The sequence below is a fragment of the Vigna radiata genome, chromosome 10 (assembly GCF_000741045.1).
Source record: "Vigna radiata var. radiata cultivar VC1973A chromosome 10, Vradiata_ver6, whole genome shotgun sequence".
NCBI classification, from domain to species: Eukaryota; Viridiplantae; Streptophyta; class Magnoliopsida; order Fabales; family Fabaceae; genus Vigna; species Vigna radiata.
The window spans coordinates 8,922,202-8,928,663 of record NC_028360.1 but is presented as its reverse complement, the minus strand read 5'-3'; positions in this window follow the sequence as shown (position 1 = coordinate 8,928,663).

Below are 6,462 nucleotides of genomic sequence, written 5' to 3'. Positions count from 1 at the left end.
TTAAGAATTTAAATAAATTTTTTAAACTTATTCTGAAATAATTTTAAGATAAAAAAGAAAAAAAAAACATGCAGTTTCCGAATGTTTGCTATGCCAAGTAGAATTGCAGTTTATTTTGGTTACTATTGTATGGTTTACTATTTGGAACAGTTAACTGAAGTTAACTGCTAATAGGAAAGTTCAATTTTTTTAAATTGAACCACATAATAGTATAGTTCAGTTTTTTATAGAAATAGTTCAGTTTTTATAGTAAAGATATAGTTTAATACAGTTACACTAATTATGTCTAGCTCTATCTATTCATATACCGATTTATATTTTTAGCAATTTAATTTCATATATTTTTACATTTCTTTTACAATTTTAAGGAGTCTATCATATTTTTTACATGTTTTATCCTTTATATTTTTACAAATTCTACTATTTATAATATTATTAACATTTTTAAACTTATAAATTATTTTTAAAGTTGATTTTATTCAAAACTTAATTATAATCTTAAAAATTTTATTGTTTTTTTCTCAATCTCTAATATTCTTTTAATAAATAGACAAACCAACCTAAATTTATGTGTACACACAAATTTAAAACTAATATTTATATATAAAAAATATAATTAACTATTCACAGATTATTCAACTGATTCAATACAAACCCAAAGCGATGTTGTCAAAAACAATAACAAAAATAAATAAAAAATGTCAAAATGTCATTTAAAGCTCACGCCATGTTCATCAGTTATAAAATTAAAAGATCTTGAAAATATATTTATTAACCTTTAAATTTGGTTTTTCTCTTGTTTTATTTTTTCAAAAATGTTTTTGGAATTACTCTTAATATACCAATTTTCCTTAATGACAAAATAAAAGTGTTTCATTTTCAAAGAATTCACAAATTTAATTTAAATAGAAGAAGAAATACCAGTTTTACAATCCATTTTAATGGCTTTTTAAATCATATTATTGAAATTTTTTTAAGAATATTATTGATCTTATCTAAGTCTGTCGAATGATATCGTTAAGATCACTACTCCCGATAGTTTCACATTGTTTAAAAGTCGAGATCTAAGACAATTTAAATATTCATTCATTTTACCACCTTCTAAGATACCTTTTAAACGATACAAATTTCAAAGCGGATAATACCTCGAACTAGAAATGATTGACCCTAACGGTGTCACTTGACAAACTTAGAATTACAACAATTATTATTCACATATTAACTTATTAAATATTTATGTACTATACCCGGGTAGCTGACCGTTCGAGGGGAGTGTCATCAGTATCGACTGTTAATCTAGTGATCGAGAGTCAGGTGAGATGGATGTCATTAATGACCAATTAATATATTCAATGATCATATCAAAGACAAATATATGGTATTTATGGGTGATTTGCAGATCATATTACATAAATATATTGTATTAATGAGTAATTAATATAATTAATGGGCTGGACGATTATGAGACCAATAAATACAATAATAATATTTAGGTAAAATCATCTTGTTCCCAGTTACTATCAGAATACACAGGGGACAATTTTTTTGGACTTGAGCGTCAGAGTATTTTCTGCAGGACCACCTCCAGCCGGGAGGACAACTTAAACACTAGACGAACGTATTGGTATAATGAAGGACATTATAAGACAAGTTTGTAACTCACTAGAAAGGTTTAAAACTCGTGAGAATTCGATTATTTATCCTTCGTTGGACAACCAAAGCAAGTTATTTATCCCTTTTTAGAACATCGACAAGGAATACTAATTAAAGAAAATGGTCAAAACAAATTGTAAAGAAGAATAAAGTAACAACCTTTATGGATACTTAATGAGTATTAATTGCTCAATAACCGCTTAAGACACATGGTCTCCAAAACTACTTTTAGTAGTTTTGGAAAAGTTTGATTTTGTTTCAAATTCAAATTCAAAATTGTTCAAAAAGAAATAAAAAATATAAATAAGTTTATTTTGTACGTGTGACAAATTGTAGAATACTACGTAGATTATGAGAAATGCCACAAACAAAAGAAATAACTAATCCAATGTTGATGGTTGTATCTGGACTACCATTCTCATTTATTTATGTTACAAGTTTATTTATTTCTCCTGGTATTTTATTCTTATGTTATTTTTATTTCATTAGAACTTTTGTAGTTCTTTTAATTGGATTTTACCAACTTTACATTGTTACTATATTCCCATTTCTACCTTTGTCTAAAACAAAAACAAAAGAATAAAAATTACACATTGTGCCATGCACGAGATTCTCGTTGAAATCTCATAAAAAAAAAGGTTGATTCGTTAAGTGTTTAGTTGAGATTAGTTCATCAAATTAACAATTTTCATATTAAACTGATTTTTTTCATCAATATTTAAACATGAAAACATCATAGATAAATTACAACAAGTATTTAGTGATCTATAAATAAAGAATTCACATTGAGTTAATTTAGTTACAAAACAAAATGTAATGATCAAAATTAAATATTCTAGAAACACATAAAAGTAAAACATGTAAAAAATATGACCCTATTAATAGGAGTTATAAACTCTCATTACTTTCATATTTAAAAGATTTATCAAAATATATACGTGAATACTTAATTCTTAATTTTGTAATCTCAGATCTTCATGGTATTTTGATAATTTATCATACATAATTGTGCCTCCCCAATATATACGATCAAAATATTAAGAATTCAAAGAAAATGAATTAATATATTTATAAAAGTCTAGAAAATGGTATTTTTTTTATAGTCATGATAGTTTGAAAATAGTAAGACTCGTTTATTTTAATATTAAAGGGTTTAATTATAAATAATTTTGTTATAAACGAGTTTCATTCTTTTAAAATGTAACATCTCTCTAGAAATCACTTTTCTAGAGTTTTCTACATTCTCTCTAAGTGTTATTGCTCCTAAGTCATCTGTTTGACGATCAGAAAGTGTTTAGACGATCAAGTTGTTACCAATGAGGAACATTGATAAATTTGAAGACAATTGATTTTGATGATGTTACAAGAAGATAAACGGAAAGAAGATTGATATATTTGTTTTAAAAGCATCTTAGTAGTTTACAAATGTATTAGGAATGTCTTTTGAGTATGTAAAACTTAGAAATTTCATATCTTTAGAACTGTTATGCATTTAATCAATTATTAGAAGCTATAATCGATTATCCTGAGTCTTTTTGAAAAACCATGTTGCTCTGGAATAATCGATTATCACTTGTTTTGATGAGAACTGCCCAAGTCTCTGGAATAATCGATTATCCCTCAGAATAATCGATTATCACTATTTTGAAAAACCTGTAACGGACTTGAATAATCGATTATCACTTACAATAATCGATTATTACTGGCAGTTGTAAAGAGTCTTTTCATCTGCAGACCAACTAGTTATATATAGTGGTCTTAAACCCTTAGAGGGTAACTCTGAGCTTTTTAAGAATATAATTTGTATGAGGAAGTTCTAAAAAGCTAGTTCAAGTGATTTTCCTGGTCTCGTGAATAGGATAAGCTCGTGTTTCGTGTGTCAAAGATCGGAGCGGTTCTCTTCGAGTTTGCAAGGTGGTCATCTTTTGGTTCGTCTGTCGAAGGAATATTTTATCTGCACTGTTTTGGTTCGTTGGTCGAAGAAAAGTGTAGATTGCTTGCTTCTGGTTTGTTGGTCGAAGGAAGTACCTTTCCAGTCCGTTCGTCGAAGGAAGGTTCTATCATCATATTTTCTTTCACTACTATTGTAATATGTTTGAATTGATTTTTAGTGAAAACGTTAATAACTTTTTATAGTGATTAACAACTGGACGTAGATTCCTTTCAATCGAACCAGTATAAAAATCCAGTGCGTCATTTTTCTACCCCCTACACTCTTTACTGTTTTATGCACATCAACTGTTCGATAAATTCTCTCTTAGAAAATTTACTTTTAAAACTAACCATTTTAATTTAACTAGTGACTGAACACGCTTTCCACTAATTTTATTTTTATTCCACTGCGCGACTCTATAACGAATACCAATTGTTTTCTGACACATGGCGTCAATGTCTATAAATCTAGCCGATCAATTTCAAGAATAGAGCAAGTAATTTTGAGTCCTTTTTCCTCTCTCGTTCCTAATCTATTTTTAGAAGAATCTTGTACTATTGCATGTGTAATCATGCTTCTCCTAGTCATTCTCGGTCCATCTAGAGTTCTAAAGACTATGCCCGTTTCCAATTTGGTGTCTCGTAGGTTCGTCTAGAGATTCCTTACGTTTCAAGCAATCGACAGAACGTTTCTTTGAGTTGGACAATTTATTGCAAGGTAAGGGAAGGTAGACCTTTTCTTAGTTGTGTGTGTAGTGTAAATTTTGGTATTGTATAAATTGTAGATGTTTTAGTAAAAATTGGTGTATTTGGGTAAATTTGACATATGTTAAATTGGTGTTTTAATGATATGGTGTTATTGTAATTGGTATGATGATGTGTTTGCTGTCGTATAATGTTTTAATTATGTGTGATTAGGATGTTTTATTGTTTGAGACAAAATGCAAGTGATTGTGACAATATTGATCAAATTACTTAGATTTTAAGCCTTAAATAGGGGTGTTGAGTAGTGAAATTTAGAAATAGGTATGAGAATGTTATGAGATCTGTTTTGGAATTGTTATGAGGTAATTTAGAACTTGTTAGGAGGGTTAGACAATTAAGAAAACTATGTGTAATGAAAAAGGTAGTATATAGGGGTGATTTTCAAGTGTTTTTAGTGTAAAAAAAGGGTTTTTGGGTATTGAAATGCCGAGGTAAGTGGTCTGCACTATTTTGGAAGGTTAAAGGTATGTTATCACACCTATTAGGACTTGTCTAGGTTCTTAAACCGACAATATCTTTTATGAAATGGTAAATGGCTTCATAAGTTGAGATTTTAGTCCATTTTAGAGGCTTTAAGGGTTGAAAATGAGAAGTAGAATAGTTGGGGGCAAATCTAAGGTATTGAAGAGTGCTAGCAAGTGTATTTAGACTTGTTTATGGAGGTTGTAAAGTGGTATGAAGGTTTAAAAGTGTATATTTGAGTTTGGGTACTTTTAGAGTTGTCATTTAATGCACTTAGTTTGGGTCTAATGATCAAATAGGTACCTTGTTTTAGTTATAAACGTGTTTTCATATCAATTCTAGTGTGTGAGAAACCCTTTTGATCATTAGAACGTGTCTGAAGTGCATCAAAGTCCATGAAAACAATTTGTTGTTAACTGATATGGGGTTGAGGGGTAGTTTCTGGCACTAGCGCTGAGCTCCAACTTTTGGGTGTTGAGCGCTACCGCACCGGTTTTGGTTTCTTTCTTTAGGTTTTGGAAATACCAAATTCGGGGTTTCGCGTATCAGTTTTGCATGATCTTTAGGTCGTTTTAGGGGGTTTTGGAACCTTCCGGAGCTGTTGGTGAGAGTTTCAAAGCTGTTTTCCTTGTCTAAGTGGGAGTATCATGTTGCTATGAAGAAAATTGTTATTGTGTGATTTTTGATGACTTGTATGGGTGTTTCTATTTCTTTAATGTATGATCATTGATGTTATATGTTGGTATTCAATGTGAAAGTGTATGGACATATGTATGATTTCAAATGGTTTTCAAGGTTGGAAAAGAGAATTCCAAGGAGAAATATCTTATCAGGGGATTCATGTGTATAAATAGAATAATTGTAAGAAGTCAATATGGGGTTATACTGATACTCTAATGATCATCCATGCTCAATTAAAGAATGATGAGTCATATCGTGAGAGGAGTAGGAGCTCCTAGCCTGGGAGCCTTTCTTCATGGTGGCAAAGGGCGTTTTAAGGACTAACCTTGTGTCACAACTTTGAGTGGGACAATTGTTCCACCACACAAGTGCACAACATTTCATGACTTGACATTTATACTATATTGTAAAGGGTTTGATCAAGTTTGAGTCACTGGTGTAATCGAGGAGAATGTCATACTTTTGGTGATTAAAATTATATGTTGAATTTTATCTTACCATGTAATTAAAATTATATTGTCTGTGTGTATTTTCTCTTTTGCGATGATCACCTTATGAGTGTGAGCTTAAAGAGAACATCTTTTCAGTTATCTCAGTGTAAGGGTTGAAGGTGAAACAACGATATAGATAGTTTCTTTTGTTTTTCAGGTGTAGATTTTTCTTCTCTTGAAATTTCATTACAAGTTATATTCTTTGTAGCTCTTATTTTATTAATTTTATATTACTAAAGTGAGATGTTATAATATTGCTCAAAGTTAATGCTTAAAATAAAAAAAAAAAAAAAACTATTTAAAACAAAAAAGAGTTTAGTTATAAAATGTTAGATTTAACAAAATTTTATCTATTCAGTATAAAAAACCACAATGAAGACACACGTGAAAAATAAAAATTGTGCTTCTTCAAAATTGTGGCACCTAACATGCATTGTTTGCATTATCAATATTACAACGTCTCAAATTAATGTGTATA